General features: G+C 32.3%; 2 long non-coding RNA genes across 2 annotated transcripts; one reads left to right on the forward strand and one right to left on the reverse strand.

Moving 5' to 3' along the window:
- Window positions 1–1,191: 1,191 nt before the first annotated feature.
- On the forward strand, window positions 1,192–7,476 carry LOC130799133 (uncharacterized). Its single transcript, XR_009039214.1, has 3 exons — window positions 1,192–1,330; window positions 6,133–6,179; window positions 6,371–7,476. It is a non-coding gene; the product is annotated as an uncharacterized LOC130799133 (long non-coding RNA).
- A 10,113-nt stretch (window positions 7,477–17,589) lies between these two features.
- Window positions 17,590–20,137, reverse strand: LOC130799134 (uncharacterized). The gene is made up of 3 exons (XR_009039215.1): window positions 19,992–20,137; window positions 19,732–19,829; window positions 17,590–18,178 (listed from the first exon to the last, which is right to left on the reverse strand). It is a non-coding gene; the product is annotated as an uncharacterized LOC130799134 (long non-coding RNA).
- Between the last annotated feature and the right edge of the window lie 640 nt (window positions 20,138–20,777).

Here is a 20,777-nt window from a genome sequence, read left to right on the forward strand (position 1 = left end):
CATTGTTGACTTCATCCACGCAGTAAAATAAGATCTTGTATAAACTTAAACGGTTTAGATATATGAGAACAAGTCATATCATTATGACCGATCACATTAGTTGAAAATAACACACCCCATGGACAAACGAAGGTCAATTCAATCAGTGATGAAGATATATTATTAAGACAATCTAACAAACTTACATTGTGACATTAATAACATATTATTGTTGTAAATTGTAATTGTCTAATTGATATTAGATGAAGTCGATCAATTAACATGTTATGATCTATTAATTAACTTAGACGGAGTTGATTAGTTGAATTTGATGTCATAAAACTCATAACCTAACGACATCTATAAAACTTGATGTGAGGTTCCACCTTCTATATATCATTCCCATCATGGATAAACGCATGATCAATGACATTATGAGGCAACACGATGCGATTTTTTACCAAATTGGAACAGAATAATTGGAACATAATTGAACTGAATTAAATCATGGTTTAAATGAATTGAACTGAACCGATATCAACCAAATTAATCGGAATATCGGTTTAACTGAATTGAACCGAACCGATACCAACCAAAACTGAACTGAACAGAACTGAATCCCGGTTCAACTAAATTGAACTGAACCGATACCGACCAAAACCGACCGATTGTGACCGACCGATTCTGACCCGCATACCGATTGTGACCGACCGATTACCGATTTTGACCGCCCGGTTATGATCTGTATACCGATTACGACCTGCAAAAAACCGTTTTTGACCGACCGAATGTGACCTGTTTCCGGTAATGACCGGACCGATAAATACCGGACCCATACCGACCGACACCCGCCAAGGAAAAAAACCGGATTCGACCGGATACCGAATAAACCGACCGATACCGACCGGTACCGAAAGACTTATACGACCTGTTTTTGACCGACCGTTTTTTACCGAACCTGTTTTTGACCGACCTGTTTCCGACCTTTTAACCCGTTTTTACAGCCCTACCAGTAAGTTTCAAAAGAGAGATCTTGAAATTTCTTCAGCCCATAGATTGTCATTTGATAAACATTTTCCCCCTTTTCCCCTTGTGTTCTTGGCGTTCAACCCTAAACCACCAAATTTTTTCCCCCTTGTGTTCTTCAATTTCTAAAGAAATCAAATAATTAGCTCTCGTTTCGTTGATAAATTAGAATCATCTGGTTAGAAACTGAGGAAGAATGGACGCAGCAAAGGCAGTTTGCGGAAAAGAAGCATTGGATCTTCTCAATTGCGTTGTGGATTCTAATTACGATCAGGAGAAATGCCTCCATCTTTTGCAATCTCTTCGTCAATGTGTTCTCTCCAAGGTTCGTCATTTTCTTGTATAATAATAATGTTCATGGCTCGGCTAATTCCAGTATTTTGATATTATAATTCTGTTGCCGATTATTATTCGGTAACAAAGTTCGAAATTTTCCAATTTTTGGTTGAATAAATTTCTGGGTTACGCAAAATTAGGATTAAATATTAATGATTATTGACTGAAGTTGAGATAAAGTGTCTATGGGGATGGGGTATATTAGAATAGTTAATTTTCGGTTTCAATCCGAAATTAACATAAAACTCGACAAATCTGCTTATTACCTGAAAAAACCGAAATAACTAGGTATTCTTCTCGAATATACATTGGTCTGTTTGATTGATGAATAGTTATACACGAATTGCTTCCATGGTTCTTGTGTTTTTTTCTAGTTTATATTGATGGACTTAACTTGCTAGCTGCAGCCCAATTTATATGAAATGTTGTTCCGCAATGCCAGACAAGGCACTATATAAAACCCAAAACTGGACTTTCTAAAGCTCCTTACTGTAAACCTTTAGTATTGTGTACCTATCAACCTTTGAAATTTTGAGCCTGTTCATGAACAAAAATCCTTTGGGATTCTGATGCAAAATATCCATGATCAAGTTTGTTAACTATTTGGTCGAAACACCTTTAGATTTTTGGTGACTTGTGGATGTGTATTCCACTTGGTTTGATGATAGTTCTTGGCAACAACAACAAACGACAATGCCATTGCCAGATACTTAATCCCGTATGTCAAGGGGATCACAGTTCTCGGTTATGAGTATTATCTTCATTATCATGCGTATATTTTACCAACTACACTTGAGTGAAATGTGAGGACTGCGGAGATTTGGTAGAAGGAAAACCTAAATTGATAGTAGTGAAAATGTGAGCAAATACGTTATAAGTGAGCAAAAGCTGAATTGAAGTGAACTATACTAATTAATACTTCCCCCGTTCTTTTTTACTCGCACCCAAGTATAATGGCACGGTATTTTTTAGGAAGTTGTTGGATGTTATAATTACTCCCTATATTCCCTAGCTTAAGGGTAGAAAACCAGAATCAATTAAAGGGAGAAGAGTGAGAAAATGCAACTAATTTAAAGTGACCTAACCAAAAAAGGAGGGTAAAAAGCACATGTGGTAGGTCCATTTTAAAGCAAAATGACATCCATAGTTTAGTAGATCCCTAAAAAAATTCAGCTAATATCAAAATTTTTTATAGCCCAATCAAAAATGGAGGGGAATGAAAACATAAATTTCCCTCCTATACTACAATTTTCTGAAGTTCATAGACAATAATAAAGCTCGATATAAGAATTCAAGGGGCCATTCATTTCTACCAACTTTATCCTTCATTCTTTTAAAAGGCATTTACTTATACCTCTATCAAACATATGTGCAAGCAAGTAGTAAATGCAATATCTGAAGCTTTTGTTGAACCAACTTCTAAAGTAGATGTTATAAAGTTGGATTTGGGTCTTTTTTTTCAGAGCTGCTCAAAGTATTCATTTTCAAGCATTCCATAGAAAATTACAAGGCCTAATTAGTGCTATAAATAAAGCTCATTTGATCTAAATTCTTTGAATTTCATACGGATTTCATACCAAGCATGTATGCTTGAGATGTTAAAAGTCAAAGGTAGAAACATTTGCAAGAATTCTCATGGGAAAAACAAGTTGAAAAGGGTGAGATATTTATCACATACACGAATGTTTCTTTGGAACTAATTCATTTAACTCAAGCATATTGAAATGATGGAATTGATATCACTATATGTAGGCAAAATTTTAGAATATTTAGAAGATGCCAATGTAACTTTTTGTAAGGTTTATATATAGGCAAAATGTTTACAAGCCACGACAACTTTTGGAAACAATTTGGCTTCCTATTCAAAACTTTTGTAATGCAAGTTTTTGAATGGGATACAAGTATGCATATTCAAATCAAAGTTCATTGAATATCCCCATAGTTGACACCTCCTAATCTGATCATTAAGGTGGTTAGCATTCAAGAAGAGATAAAAGCAATCACCATTCAATACAAGACCCTCAGACTAAGGATAAATTTTCATATGATACATAAAATGGCAAAATATGTAAGCCTCCCAAAACAAACCAATCAAAGTCTATGGTGGGATTCACACATTCTATCTAGTAATAACATCATCAGACGAAATCCCCTTCATCACTGGGCAACAACAAATATACCCCATATCTCTACATATAACAAATAGAAGTAGCAAAATGAATCTCCTTCATCATTAGTCAACAACAAATCAAATTAGTACAAACAACATTAAATAACACACAAAGAACATATGAGTAGTAAGATAGAACACAAACAAAACCAGGAACACCCAAAAACAAAGTGATAATATATGTTTTTTAACCATTTAGCAACTTTAAACTCATTCTCAAAAGCAACAAGATCAACTTGTAATTTATCTGAATCAGTCTAAAAAACAAAGTGATAGTATATGTTCTTATCGATATGTCTTGTTAATTTCACTACAAAAAAATAATCCAAATTAAAACAATCAGCTTGAAACCCAACACCCAAAACATGATTAAAGACTCAAACTTTAGACAAAAAAAGTAAAATAAAAAACAATATAACCATTTTTGCTTACCAAAATTCGAGGGTTCTAAGCAAAAACAAGAGCTCTTCAAAGGTTTTAAGCGAAATCACATCAGAAATATGGTTCCTATTGCTCACAAACTACTTTTATTCAATTCAAAACCAATTTTGCATACCAAATTTGAAACCAATTCTGCATACCCAAATTTAAAACCAATTCAAAACCAAAACCCCAAAAAACATACCCACTATTAACTTTTGCAGTGAGATCTGCAACCAAGCATAGATGAGAGAGATGATGGAGAATACAAGGTTTTTAAAATGAGGAGCTGTCATTTAGTCCAACGTTTTAATAGGTGAGAATAGCAAGAAGATTCCAAAAAGCCATACACGTGTGAGTAGACCTGGGAAAACGGTCGGTCGATTGGGTTTTGGGTCGGATCAATTTCGGTCGGGTCATTTTCGGGTCGGGTTAGTTTCGGATCAGGTCAGTTTCAGGTCGGATCACTCTGGGTTTCGGGTAGGTTCGGATTGACCCAACGGGTTACCATAAAACATTAGAATATCCAATCGACTAATTCAACATAAAAAAAAAATCATTAAAATGTCTTTAAAAAATCATTAGAGAAATTACATGTACGATTTTCAAAAAATAGTTGGTATGTCAGGTTCATTTAAGTGCAAGAAAAATTGGGGAATTAATACTTATTTTAAAAGACTGGTAAGATATGCGCTTTATAAAAGTTATTTTGTTTATTATAATTGTAACGTTAGATTAAAATGACGTTAAAATTATCTTCACAATTTTCATGTTGGAAAGATATACAACTAACTAAGTACTTTTTTCGTCTTATAAGATACGCGTTTTATAATTTAGGGTAGCGACATTCGTTTTTTGAAAAGCTCATTCAAACGTGCGAAACGTTCGTATAAATTATATTGATTTGCTTACTGAAATGTAGAAGAATTAAAAACTCATTTGACTGATTTAACAAGATACATGTATTCAATTAAGATGATTATAACGTCCTGTTTTTAAAGAAAAATAATTACGATGGCTAAAAAGACGTTAAATACGTGTTTTTTGAGATCTATTGATGAGTTTTAGGGTTCAAGTGATATATTCAATATGTTGAGATACTTTAAAAACTAAAATTTTATTTGAAATGAATTCTAACATTGAAATTACTCTAAAAATTGATATTAAATCTGTCAAAACGGGTCGGTTTCCGGTCGGGTCATTTTCGGTCGGGTAATTATCGGGTCGGTCATGTTTCGGATTAAGTCGCTTTTGGGTCGGTCGGGTTCGGATTTTGTCGGGTCGGGTCCCCGATTCATTTTCGGGTCGGATCAAATTTTCCCAGGTCTACGTGTGAGGTTAGATGATAGTAAGAGAGCATTCATTGATGGGGTGCATCGTGGGTTATATGGGGTAATTTAATGGGTTTTTTCAAAAAGGAATATTGAATATGAAAGATGAAGTGTTTGTATGTTATATGGAAATTGGTGTAAAATTTTGGAGGGAGTAGTCAGTATAAATATGGTTGGATCAAAGTGAATCAATAACAATTTGGGAGTAATAAAGGTGAGTTAGTGGCTAGGTGAAGTATTAGTGATTGTTTTTTTGCCGAAAAGGAAAAGAGTACAAGTAACGGAAATAAGGAAAGTGGTACAAATAAAAAAGGACATAGGAAATATAAATTAGTCATGCTTGTTCTACTTCGATCATTTCATATTCTTCACAAAGCTCATTTAAATACATGATCATTTTAGAGAGGTCGTATTAGATATCGTGAACAAAAAAAAAATTTATGATTGAAGTTCATCATTATGGGAATGAGAATGACAGTAAATTTTATGAAAATTTGTACTATAAATAGTTGCTATTACACTATTATTTAGTATCAACAATCAAACGGGTTATTAAAGTCTTTGGCTCCGTTGAGAATATCATGTAGTTAATTGTTATCAACTAGTTTGTTAGTTTATGTGGTTTGGGTTTGTGGTTGCAATGTGAAAGAAAATCATTGTATGGGATTTTCTTTTGGTGGTTGCATGAAATGACTAGGACAGTGGCACTTCTTATTCAACCAAAAGGCTTATTAAATCACGTGCACTTATTTATGTAAAGTTGTATATGATGTTTGCTACCAAGGTTTAATAGAAAATAACCTCTTTATTGGTTTTATCATTAATAAGCGTAAGGTTGTATACATCTGACTTTCCCAAATCTTACCCTAGGTGGGAGCCACTTAATGGCGTTGGAGTAATGCAGTGATGATGAAAGGGTATTGCTCCCTGCTATATCTTTCTTGTAATGTTGAAAATTTCCAGTGCTATTTTGATGGGCAGTCTTTACGAATCTGAATGATCTTTCTTAGTTTCGTTTCCTTAAGGCTGAGGTTTGATTCAAAGTATCAATGTACTGCTTATTTGCTGTTGCTTCTGATCATGACTTTGCTCCCTTTTTTCTTAATAGAAAGTGAAGAAATTCTCCCTTCCTGATGAAAAGCCATCAGAAGATGGAAGCAAGAAGCAAAACTGACTTGGAAATCTAAGCTTGGCAAGATTGTGTTGTAACGACGCAATGGTAGAAGTATATCGCATTGGTAGAATATTCTCAACAATTTAGTAGATAGACTTGGTACCCAAGCTAGGCTTCTAAATTTGATATCCTTTTTCGGTTTTCCAATTGGTCGGGTAGTCTGGTCTCTCTAGTCGACAGCAGGTCCTCTTTTACAAATGTTAGCAGGTTAAAATATAGCACTTCATGTCATTTGAACTGCAATTTCCAGTTTTGATGTGTGCAACTTACAATGCCATGTTTCACGATTCTTGATTATGAGGTATAAATTTTTATTTATTTTTCTTTCTCCTTTTACAATGTTGAATCTCAGTCCAAGAAATTAGCACTACAAGATTTGCCAAGACCCTTTATAAGATTCAATCCTTAAATTTCTTTATTATTGTTCGGCTCCGATTTCTCCAAAAGTATCGCGTAGGGGAGTGCCATGATGGCAAACATCTTGAAATGATTTTAGAAATGGCTTTATTGCTAATTTTTGTCCACTCAGCATCCTCAGCTACCATTTCCCCCACAATATCAACTGGAAAACCATCCAATACACGAACCCCCCTAACCAAAACCCCTATTGGTGAGTAACGCCATCAATATTGTTTGTAAAAATTAGCTTTATTTATCCACCCATCAAAATTATCTACGTTCTTCTTTGGTCGATTAATCGCTTTCTTCCCTTAATTTTAGAGGCAAACCTAACATATCTTAAACGTCGTTAGCAGTAATCAAGTATCCTGGTTTTGTTTGAGATACATTAGACTTTGTTGACAACATCAAAATGAGCTACCAAAAACCGAATACACGTGATGGAAACTTTCCAAAATTCATCTTTAAAACCCCTGGAAAAAACACGTGCGCTTTACAATCTATGTGAATAAGTTTATCAACGCTGCAAAAAGATAAACAAAATATAATAAATATAACAACTACAATGTATATGGTAAATACCTATGATAAACACATCAAAATGAACCATCCTAACTATCTACAATATATATGATAAATACCTACAATGTATATGATAAAAACCTACGTATTATATGATAAATACCTATAGTGTATATGATAAATACATACATTGTATATGATAAATACATATTGTTTACATGATAAGTACCTATAGCTTATACGGTAAATACCCACAGTATATATAATAAAAACCTACATTTTATATGATAAATACTTACAGTATATATGATAAATACAATACAATGTATATAATAAATACCTATAGTTTACATGATAAATACCTACACTTTATATGATTAATACCTACAATGTATACATACAATATATACATATAACATTATAAATACGTGCAAGTGTATATGATAAATACCTACAGTGTAAATGCTAAAAACTACATTTTACACAGTAAATACCTACAATTAAATATCTACAATTAAATTGATTCACCCATCAATATTGATAATAACTACATTTTATATGATAAATACCTACAATATATAAGATAGAAATTACATTTTACATGATAAATACCTAAAACTTAATACTTACAGTGTATAGGATAAAAAAATACATTTTACATAATAAATACCTAGAATTAATTATGCGCCATTAAATTGACAAATACTTATGAATAAATTGATAAATATCTACAAATAACATGATAAATAGCTAAAATACACATTTTGATAAATACCTACATTTTATATGATATAAACCTAGGATGCAACTAATGAACACATAAAATGAACCATCGTAAATACCTATGGTGTGTATGAAAAATGCCTACAGTTTACATGTTAAATACCTACATTATATGTGATAAGTACCTACAATGTATACTACAATATACACGTTTAACATGATAAATACCTACGTTATATGTGATAAATACCTACATATTACTTGAAAAGTACATACAATTAATTTGATAATTAATTACAAGATAAATAACTACATGACATTTACTACTTTTCAACTACTAAACACCAACAATTGATAATTAAATTACCTACATATGATAAATATGGTGCTTAAAACACAAACACAAATTTTACCTTCCGTCTTCAGTTTCCAGTTTAATAACATTCATTTTATTTATCTTGTGCTTTGGCTTAACGACAAAAATTTCAGTTGATCTTTACTTCCTCTTCAACAATATTTTTTGGATTTATAAGGCTAAAATTTGTTAATATTTTGTTGAAGAATTTAAATGAGAGGTACAACAACAATGGTGGATTTGTATATTAGGCCATGCTTACTCATGACCTAAAAAAAAGGTCATGTTACTATTTTCTAATTTTTCTCTCTTCAAAAATTTTATCTTTCAACCTAATTTTATTAACAATAACCTCTTTCAAAAGGTGATCATCCTCTCTTTCTTACTTTTTTTCTATCCCATCATAATTTCTCTCCCTTAATTTATCTAACATTTATCTTTATTTTTTTATAATAATATTTTCATGTACAAAGTTAATATAATTTTTTATTTGATTAAAATAGATCAAATATTTTATAATTTAAAAAAATTATTCTTTTAATAAAAATAATAATTTTTAATAAATATAAATATAAATATAATTTTTAATAAATATTTTTTAATATTAAAGATAAATTCGTTAACTTCAAATAATTATGTAAAAAAAATATGTAAAAAAAAATTATGTCAAAATATATCAATATGGGTCTCATTTTATAGATCTCGAAAAAATATGACCGTTGGTATAATTTTTTTTTTTAAATTATTTTAATGCGAAAATAGCCGTTAAAGGGAAAAAACGGCTATTTTTTCATAGCCAATCAAAACAGGACAAGTGGCGTGCAGCAGGATTGACTGGGAAAGCTGATGCATTTTTCTTTTCGCGGGCCAATCATGGACTGACACGTGGCAAATGATTTGAAAAAAAATTCAGATGACCGTTCTATTGAACGGGTCATCCAAAGACACAATCATCCAACCTTTTCAATGACCCATCTTAAATTAGATTACTATAATAAGGTTTTTCCTTTTTATTGGGTCATGTGACCCAATATTGGGTCACCATTACAAATGTTCTTAGACGCAGAAATTGAAGATGAAAAATGGCAAAAATTGATGGCGATTTTGATCATCATTCAATTTACATTCATTTCATCCAGTGAATCGCGATAAATGTCCGCCATTTTTCTTCTTCAAAATCTTCATTTTCATCTTCAATTTCCACCTTTAATATACAAATCCTCCATTTTTTTATACTTCTCATTCAAATTATTCAACAAAATATTAACAAGTTCTAGTCTTTTCTTTTATACTTATCTATTAGGGTTTATTTATACAATTCAAATATATCAGTGTTATTTAACTTCACTTTTCACACGAATGTACAAATTCTTCTAGTTCTAACCGATCTTCTAGTCTTGATGATAACGACACATTTGCAATGGTTCTTGTATTTTGTAGTTTGAATGTAGTTTGAATGAACAAAGATAAGTGGCCTTCCGAGGAGGATTTATGTGTTTAGTTTTGTATCTTGTAATTTGAATCATTATTAGTTTAATGAATTGAAATCTTATTGTTAATTGAGTTGTCTTATAATACTAATCCAAATTAAAAAAATTTCACATTGAAATCCTAACATTTTTAAATTTGATCTTATTTTTTTCCACTTAGAAATCATATGTTCTGATGTGATATAGTGCAATTTTATCAGGGGCGGAGCAAGGATTTTGGAGGCCCTATTTATTTTATGATAATTTTTTAAAATGGGCCCCTTCATAAATGATTCAAGACAATTATGAAAGATTGAAAATTTCGGTGAAAAGACCACTTTTTATTGTGTAGCTAAACTAAAACATAAAACTCAAATAATAAACATGATCTTGACTAAATGAACTTCTGACAGTAATTTACAAAACAAAAACACAAAAAACCAAATGTAAATTACCCTTAAAACTAGAAATAAAAATGAGCAATGACACAAAATAAAAATCAAATAATAAACTCTACTTTCCCATTAACCAATTGTAAATTAACCTGAAAACTCAAACATTCGATTTCCTACATTGCATTAATTAAGCCATTACCAAAGAACACAAACCAAATAAGAAAGATTATACAAAGAAAAAGGATCCGAAGGATCAAATCTAACAATGAACAAAAAATTAAAACTTAATTAAATAAATAAAATACCTAGAGACTAGAGTTGAAGATCTTAAGTAATTTTCTATTTGCTAAATCAACATTAGAGTACGAGAAATTGTAAATCTTCAAAAATGTTTCTAACGGTTTAAGAATTGATTTCATAATGAAAAAAATTTTCCATCATCTTAAATGAAAGTTGATTTAAAAAATAAACTACTATAATCTAGAAATTAATGGAGTCTAGAGAAGAGCAATGGTTGGAGGAAGAAAGAAGAAAGAGGCAGGCATGAGGAATCAATTACGGAAAAGAATCTAAATGACATTAAACAAGTGGGGCCCCACTTTGATTATTTCCAAAACGAAAATATTATCTTTGTTAAGATTCGAACCCTGGTCAGCGTATTTAACAAATAGGACTCTAACTAACTGCTCCAATAATATTTTCTTTTATTAATTGCACAATAAAATATTTAAGGCCCCATATTTCTGGGGGCTCTAGGCGGCCGGCTACTCGGAATGGGCTAAAAACCGAGCTGCTTGAATCTTATTCTTTGTAATCTTATATTCTGATGTTGTATATTTTTCTTATCCTCTGAAACATTATCTTACAATCTTATTTTTTCTTCTGAAACTTTATCTTACAATCTTGTCTTAACTTTTAAAGATTTATCTTACAAGCATATCTTATTTTCTGAACTTTATCTTACTACCTTATCTTAAAGCATCAATAATTTGAAACTTATTAAGAGCTAGTTTTGCACAACATCATTCATTTTACATCAATTACCACATATCTTAACCCTTGCATTAAAAAAAACCATAATAAATTTCAATTACACTTCTTCAAATTCTTCAAGTTCTTCTAGTTCTTCAGGTGATGATGATTAGTTTAATAAAGCATTATACAATATAATGCTTACAAACCAGAGTATAAAAGAACAAGCAAATCACATAATTTAACATTTTATCCATACGCGTGTTGAATCCATGTTTAGAGCACCATGTATACCCTATTCAAAGAAAATAAAGGCAATTCATTTATTGTAAACTTGGTAAAGCTGATAAGAGAATGATGATCGACTACTTTATTAATCGTCTTATATATATGGAAGCAATGTTTTGATGTAGATTTTGCATGAGTCGACCCTTGTTCCTTCGACCCGTAGAAGGCATTACAACCACATACGCATTCTTTCAATAATGTCCAAATGCTCTAGGAGAATTAGGTGCTTCTCCGATCCAAAAATGTATTACCACACTGAGGATGCTAGCATATGGAACATGTGTGGATGCAATGGACGAGTACATAAACATTGGAGAAAGCACAACAAAAACTTGTCTACTCCATTTCACCTAAGCAATCAGACAAACATACACAAAAGTGTATTTGAGGAGGCAAATTGTCACTGATTTACATCGACTACTTCACGATGGGCAATTAAGGGGGTTTCGTGGCGTATTGGGCAGTATAATTTGCATGCATTAGAAATGGAAGAATTGTATAAGAGGATGAAAAGGGCTATATCAAGGAAGAACTAAGCACGTAACAATTATCTTAGAAGTTGTGGCTTCGGGTGACTTGTGGTTTTGGCATGTAGTTTTTGGCCGCCTGGGACTTGCAATGACATCAACGTCTGAATAAAGTCTCTAGTTTTTGATGAAATCTATAAAGGAATAGCTCTAAGGTAACTTGTAGCGTTATTGGAAACACATATAATAAGGGTTATTAGTTATTATCTCACAGATGGAATATATCCTAAATTTGCATTTTTTTACCCCACAAATCGTTTACCACTAGACCAAAAAGACGCATTGTTCACGAGACGCCAAGAGTTGATAAGGAAAGATATTGAAGGTGTCTCTAGGGTTTTACAAGCACGATTTTCAATCATACAGACCCTCATGTGTGGGATTCAAAATTTGATGTCGGAGATAATATTTGGCATGTCTCATTCTTCACAATATAATTGTTGAAGACGAATGTGATACGTACCAAAATTATATGGACAGATTGAATACAAACATGAAAATACTCAATATGTTGCAAAATCATCTTCACCACCACGTAATACAACATATAAGTTCGAATGGGTTTAATAATCTACCATCGGAGCAATATATGCATAGAAGAGAAGAAACTTGGAATAGACATGTTCATAATGCATTACAAAGAGACTTAGTAGAGCATGTATTGGAAAATTGTCAAGAATGGTACGATGATGTATAATAAAATTATATGTAGTGGAAGTGTTAATTTTATTACATTACATTTAATTTACGATTTTTTTTAAAATTACGATTATTAATTATTCAAATGTTGGAATATAGTTAACTTTAATATAATGCTTAATTTTTTTTCACAAAACTTTTTCAATATGCTCAAATTAAGCCACTTAGTTACTAATTCATAAAGTAGTAGTTTACTTAATTTTAAAATAAATTTAATTTAACTATTAAATAAATTATCGTATTCTTAACTAACAAAATTTATGTTTATCATTCAAAATAAAGGTATATAATGAATATTGTGATTATGAAAGTGAAAATAAAGGTATGTCAGTATTTAGGGAGCATTTCAGTAACGGACTATTACATAGAAGTTACTAAAATATAAAAAAGGTAAATGAAAAAATTTAGTGAAAATATGATATAGCAAAAAGATGAGAGAAAAATTTATAGACGTATATTAGTATACCTATTATTTTTGTTGCTCTTATAGTTTTGGTTATAGTTAGGCATGGCCACGGTCCGGGTTGGGCCGGTTCCAATCCGGTTCCATTTGGAACCTGTCGCGAACGGTTTCGGTTCCGGGCGGTTCCAAACGGTTCCTTGGCGGTTCATGAGGCGGTTCCGGCGATTCCAACTCGCGGGACAGGGGTCAGACCATCGGTTCCATTTTTATTTTTCCTTTAAATATTTATATAATATAAAAATACTATAATGTTGCGGACGTACCTTTGATGATTACTTGATTATTAGCAAAATTCATTGCTTATCAAGTTGTCATCGTTATTAAAATATTTACTAAAAAGAGTGAAAAAAATAAATTAATAAGAAACGAATCAACGATAATATCGATAAAGATGATTAATAAAAAAAGAGGGAGAAAATGGACTTGAACCTAGTACCCAAAGGAATACTAAGCTGCCTACGTATCCCGAAGGAATCAAAGTCCAAGTAGTTATTTGTCATACCTTTTATTTGTAGTTGTTGAATGTTGATTTATCAATGTCCGATGGATCCTATTCCTCTTTGCCATCATCATCTGGTTGGTTAGATGCTTCCGTTGACTCTCCTCCTGACGATGATGCAGATGTATCCATCATCATCCATGGATCATCATCATCGTCTTGATCATCATCATTCCTTAGTCCTTGCGTTCGAATCTCCGCTTGATCCCAATCTTTCTTGCAAACACATATTTGAATACTATGTGGAGCAAGACGAGATCTCTTTTCGTCTAAAACTCTTCTACCTGCACTAAAAGCAGACTCCGACGCAATCGTAGAAGCAGGAATTGCAAGGATATCCTTTTCAATTCTCGATAATATAGGAAATTTTATAGATTTTTCTTTCCACCACTCTAAAATATTATAGCTACCTTGGTAAATTTCAAAGTGATGTTTAAGATAATTATCTAATTCTAATTATGCAGTGGAGGGTGAAGAAGAAAATGATCCTACAAAACTATCATCTTGGCTCATTATATTAGCTATTACGGAATTATAATAAGAGGGACGTGCCGAGACGCTAGCACGCCTAGACGTATCGCGTTTTGGGTTACATACACCAGCATAGTAATCATAAAGTTCTGCTAAAAGTTTTTTACAAGTTCCAACATAATTATGTACATCACTAGGTGGGCGATCTAATGATTGGTAGTAAAATCCAATTACTTTAGTAAGGACTTCTGTCTTAAACATGGGTCTAAAATGGTTGCAATTCCATAAATAAAAGGAAAATCGGTAAAATATGTCTTCCACTTATCCATCATATCTGCAAGAATCGGCTTTAGATATGAGTTAGTATCATCATGCGTATGTTTAAGAAGATGATAAAAAATAGTAATACACTCACTTATTACTAAGTGGACGTTTGGTTCGTAAACATATGAAAAAATCTTAGTTGCGTGGTCATACGCTTCTAATATTTTATGTACACCTATAGCTAGTTCCCATGTGTCATCAGTTATATAGCTATCTGTACACTCACTATAAAGTTTTGTTATAACTGGACGATAAGCAATCGCTTTTCTTAATAAATCGTTGGTTGAGCCCCAACGTGTAGGAGTATCTAATGACCAATACACTTTTTTTAGTTGATAATGGTCACATAATTGCTTATATCGTCTCTTTATCTGTCCAATTCTAAGCCACTTCACTATGTCTCTAATTGGATCTAATAAATCACTTAATTGTTTTATACCTGCTTGGCAAGATAAGTTTACTATATGAGCACAACAACGTATGTGTAATAATCTACCCCCAATGATAAAACTAAATGCAGGTTCGTTATACAAAAGTTCCATACATTTAATGTTAGCGGTTGCATTATCGGTAGAACAACAAAATATCTTATCTAATAAGTTCCATTCTCTACATATCTCTACTAATCTGTATTTTATGTTTTCACCCGTATGTCTTTCGAGCATTACCTCAAAAGCAATTATTCTTTTTTGAATAATCCAATTTTGATCTATCCAATGTGCTGTTACACACATATAAGATTCTAAATGTGGGGGAGCAGACCAAATATCAGTTGTTATGCTAACCCTACCATTAAAAGATTTAAACATTTCTACTAATTCATAGCGCATTGATTCATATAATTTAATTGTGCGTCGTTTAAGAGTGCTCCTAGGGATTGCTCTATATTGTGGTTGCAAAGTTTTTCTAGTGTAACGCTCGTATGCCCTACTTTCACCATGGTTAAATGGCAATTCATCACAAATTACATACTTAGAAAATTCATCAATCATATCATTACGATTATATTTAAAAGGCATACCTATGCTGGGAATGTCCCACTGTCAGCTTCCACTTGTGGTCCCGCTGCCGCTTGCTGCATGAGTTTCTTTTGTGATTCCATGCTTTTTTGCCAAATGTTTGTTAAAAGATCTCTTACCACCACCTAACACGTATTCACAAAACACAATAAATATTAACATCACCTAACACGTATTCACAAAACACAATAAATAAAATTTTATAAAATATGAATATATAATGTATGTATAAAAAACTGAAAAAGTATTTACCTCTGGCGAAATTGTATAAAAATAAGGGCTTTACTCCTTGACATTCAGAAATTTGACAAGTGCATAAGAAAACATCTGGATTGTCGGTTGGTTCTTTTGTAAAATATGACCACACACGTGAAACAACTCTACCATTAGGAGGTGGCATTGCCGGAAAAGGTTGTCTTACTGGTTCATCTTCATCTAAATTTAAATATAAAGACATATTCAAATACCACAATATATAAATAAATAATAATTTAAAATTTAATCATTTTGAAGAATAACCGATAGTTTGGAAATTGACTCATTTACCACGAGCTTGTCTTTGTTGTTGTTGTTGCAGTTGTTCTTCATGTGATCTTGTTGATGACTGTCGAGAATTATATATCCCAATAAGGGTCATTGGTTCCTCTTCTTGTTCTTCTTTTCCACTTCTTCTGCATAATTGTGTAATTCTTGGTCGTACCCTTCTGGATAATTTGGTTCATAATTATAATTACTAATCGAAGGTGTTGTTGATACCGACGGAGTTGAAGTGGCCTTCCTTTTGAAGCTAGAACCTCCCAATGATTTTCCCACTTTAGTAACCTTTTTAGAGGCTTTTTTTAAAAAAGAAGACCTGATTGATAATATTGAAATAATAATAGAATTAAGAAATAAATAAATAATTAATAGACTAATTATGTAATTAACTAAATTAAGAAATAATTAAAAGACTAATTATTTAATTAAGAGAATAATTGCGTAATTAAGTAATTAAGTAGAGAGAGTAAGTAGAGAGAGTAGGAGAAGAGATGAGTTGTGAATGAAAATGATTGAAAGTGATGGGTATTTATAGAAAAATCCCCAACGGCTAGTTCAACAGTTCCGGTTCCATGGAACCGCTGGGCCGGTTCACCCGGACCGGTCCCGGTTCCGGTTCCATGGAACCGTTGGGCCGGTTCACCCGGACCGGTCCCGGTTCCGGTTCCATGGAACCGTTGGGCCGGTTCACCCGGACCGGTCCCGGTTCCGGTTACATGGAACCGTTGGACCGGTTCACCCGGACCGGTTCCGGTTCCGACCTGCGGTTCTTAGGTCCGGTTCATGCAGTTTTTTTCCACGCGGTTTAACGGTTCCAGCAACTTTTTTCCGGCGGTTTCACGGTTCCGCGGTTCGGGCCGGTTCAGAACTTGTCGCGAACGGTTTCGGTTCCGGATCCAGTTCCAAGCGGTTCGGGACCGGTTCGGTTCCGGGTAACCCGCTCCGTGGCCATTCCTAGTTAAAGTTAATCTCAATAATTGAATTTTTTTCTCTAGCTGAAATTTTATGCTATGTTTAGGAATGAAATTTGTAACATGTGTTAGCTGGATAGGTGCCAACGACTCCCATTTCAAATCTAGACGTTCAAAAAGATTTTACAGATAATAATGTTGAGTCACAAGAGGTCCATGAAGTAAATGACTGTAGGGAAGGCCAATGATGACCTTGGAGAACCTCAAAGTATGTTTTGACAAACACAAATACAAGTTGTCTAAACAATCAAAGCCTTTTACATGGATTCATTGTAAATGATCAAAAGCAAAGTTCATAGTATTTTAGTGTGTACCAATCGAATAATAGCAAGTATTTTTCAATGAATGTACTTTTTTATACTTATCAATTTAAAAATACTTATCACGTCTAATATAATACCTTTAAAGATTGATGCTCACCAAATTATAATACGTCCTCCATTCTATATTACTTGTAGCAAAATTATTTTTGCACTATTTATCATTCTATGGTAATTTACATATTTCGCTATTATACGAGAAAAGAACATAGTCATGTGGGATCTTGTTTTATTCGTCTCGTCGCATATTTTCATAATATCAAATTTTTATAATTTTTAGTTATGTATAGCTCTAGATATAAACGATTCGACAAACACATTGGATTGCGCAAAAATGGATTTGGTGCAAGTATTTTGAAACGGAGGAAGTACTTTTTGAGATTGACACCAAAATCGTGTACACCAATGAAACAGCCCAAACCAGCGTAAACAATATAAGAATATTGTCTACAAAGCACAGCGGAAGACTTATAGAAGTCTGGGCTGAATCCGACCTGTGGCTTGATAGCCACAACAACCAATATCAGAGTATTTTAAAACTTTACATAACTGTAATACAATTACTTACAAACCAGTTATAAACTAAGTTAATACATTATAAAATATCTAAATTTTTTTAAATTTTTACAATACATGATTTGTCAAAATATCATTATAATTTAACTTTCCAAAAACGATGTCCTCGCTATCGCAACACATGGCACATAAAGGAGCAGCACATCCATCCGCACTAAAGTTGGCAACCTGAAAGTGGATCTATCCCTCCTAAGCGATAGGGCCCATCAAAAACTGTCAACAATGGAATTGTTGAGTAATCCAACAAACTATTACATTTATGTACAAGTCATTAACAAACATCTCCAATCAAATTCCTTGTTCACTTGGTAACCATTTATAAACATTATTTTATCCAAATCCAAACTCTTTTAAAAGACCGTTTGGTATCGACATAAATACGGCTATGAATCTTTAGTTCATAACGAATCAAAATACGGCTATAACTTTACAAGTTAATAGCGAAATAATACGGCAAATGAAACATATGCTTTCATTGCAAAACAAACAAAACTATATATACCAAACATATTTATTCAAAACTCATTAAAAACAATAATGTAATAACAATTTAAAACGTGGGAATATAATGGACCGTCAGGAAGTAGGCTTGATCTAAATCCTGAGAACACGGGTGATCGTCATCACCGAAAATACGGTTCTTGCAAGAACGAAACGGGATCGGGGGCTCGAGACCGATCTGAATAACCATTACCTATTATCAAGCTATAGGATTTCCCAATAACCCGGATATAAATATCCTTGCCAATTCCCAAAAACGAACATTTTTATAATGTCGATTTCAATAAACAATAATTCATTAAATTTTCTTTTGAAATCAACAATCATTACTTAAATATAAATTAATTCATCATGAACCATCAACATATAAGAACTTGAGTTATTATCAATGGAGTTAAACTAATTTTTCACCAATCTTAAATCCCAATATCCAACTTATGTCCTATCCAAATAATATCAACTAATCAAATACCCAATTGATACTTATATTCCCAAATTTGATACTTGTACCAACACCCATAATAATCAATTAAGGACTATAAATCAGCAATACCAATCAATAAAGAAAGAATAATAACCGTAAATTGATCCCAATTTGAACAATTAATCTCATGATTGGTTATTCATGATTTTTATGACAGTCTGTTAGTATTTTGGTCCTAACACTCTCATACGAACTCATTTGGGGACAATTCAAGTGGCTACGCTACCCTAACTCAGAGCTCTACAATTCTTATGCAGACACTAAAACCCAGAAACAATCAAAATGGCCCCGAAAATGTCAAAACAAAAAGCTTATTGTTGATTTTCATGACAGCCTGTTGGTATTTCACTGTTTTGAACATAACTCTCTCATACAAACTCATTTTGTGGCGATTTAAGTGCCCACATGACCGTGATTCGGAGCTCTACAAATCTTATGAAGACACCAAAACCCAAAAACAATCGGAACCGCCCCAAGATAGCCAAAACAGAAAGTTCAGTTTTGAAACTGACATTTCAAAATCCAAAATACCAAGTTTTATACTAGAAATCAAATAACTCAAATAACCAATACTAATCAACACTAGCAAGAATTCAATTACCAATTGAACTCATATACTCCAATTACACTCAAGTTGATGCTTAAATTTAAACTAAATATCCAAATTAAACCATGAATACTAAACTACTACCAAAATTCAACAATGATTGTTTATACTTAAGAACATAAAACTACTTTGAACAATTCAATTTATACTTTAATAAAATAGTTTGTGGATTACCTCAATCACCATTGAAGGACCTTTCAACTTTCAATCTTGAACTTCAATTTGAGTCACAAAATCCCCAATTTAAACCCAACAGTGATCAACATGCGTAACTTTAACATTCAAACAAGTAAAATAAATCAATCTTAAATCATACTATTAAATATAGCAAAGATTAAAAAATAAAATTTTAATTAGAATAGCCCCAAATCAATTTACAAAACCTTAACATTTAAATTTGAAAACAAAACAACAAAAGAAGGAAAAGTGGTTACCAACAATAAAGGGAGGAGGTGGTGGTACTATCGGCGCTGGTGGCTAGCGTGGTGGTGGTGGTGTTGTTGGCTGAGCAAAGAGAAAGAGAAGAGGAGGGTAGCCATTGTTAGGAGTTTGAAGGTAAAAAGATGATGAGGATGATGAAAGAAATGCGGAAGGGGTGTGTCGGTTAGATTGGGGTAAGAATGGGTTTATTTTTAGCTTTGACCCATTAAATTCTATTAAAGTCGTCTCATCGTAAGACAGTCTTATATAAGACATGCTGTAAGGGTATAATAGGCGACTTATGAATAACGATTGCATTTAGAAATTTATTTTTCAATACTTTTTTTAAATTTATTTTTATAAAGATAAGATAGTAATCAATTAATAAAATATAATCAAAATACACTTCTATCGAAGTATTCTTTATATAAATTTTATACATTAAATAAAATATACCTCTTTCTTGAAAATGTTAACAAATGAAATACTTGAGTCAATATTATCAAAATAATAATATTATTACTCGAATTAACTTACTTAATAACCCCAATCAGCTTAATAAACTTATAATTAAGCTTTATTAAATTGTGTTTATTTCAACCAAGTCCATAAAAGACTTTCTCTATCTATTATGGGTTTAAAATAAGTTACTTTTATCAATATAAACTATTTTGTCTCAATAGAAATGAGACATTTTTTGTAGTTTCTTAAAAGACAAAAAAGTGAAAATAAAAATATGTGCACGAGTCATGAGATAAAGAGAAATTTGTGGGTGTCATAAAAGAAAATTGTCTCGTTAA

Source organism: Amaranthus tricolor, chromosome 14 (assembly GCF_026212465.1).
Source record: "Amaranthus tricolor cultivar Red isolate AtriRed21 chromosome 14, ASM2621246v1, whole genome shotgun sequence".
Taxonomy (NCBI): Eukaryota; Viridiplantae; Streptophyta; class Magnoliopsida; order Caryophyllales; family Amaranthaceae; genus Amaranthus; species Amaranthus tricolor.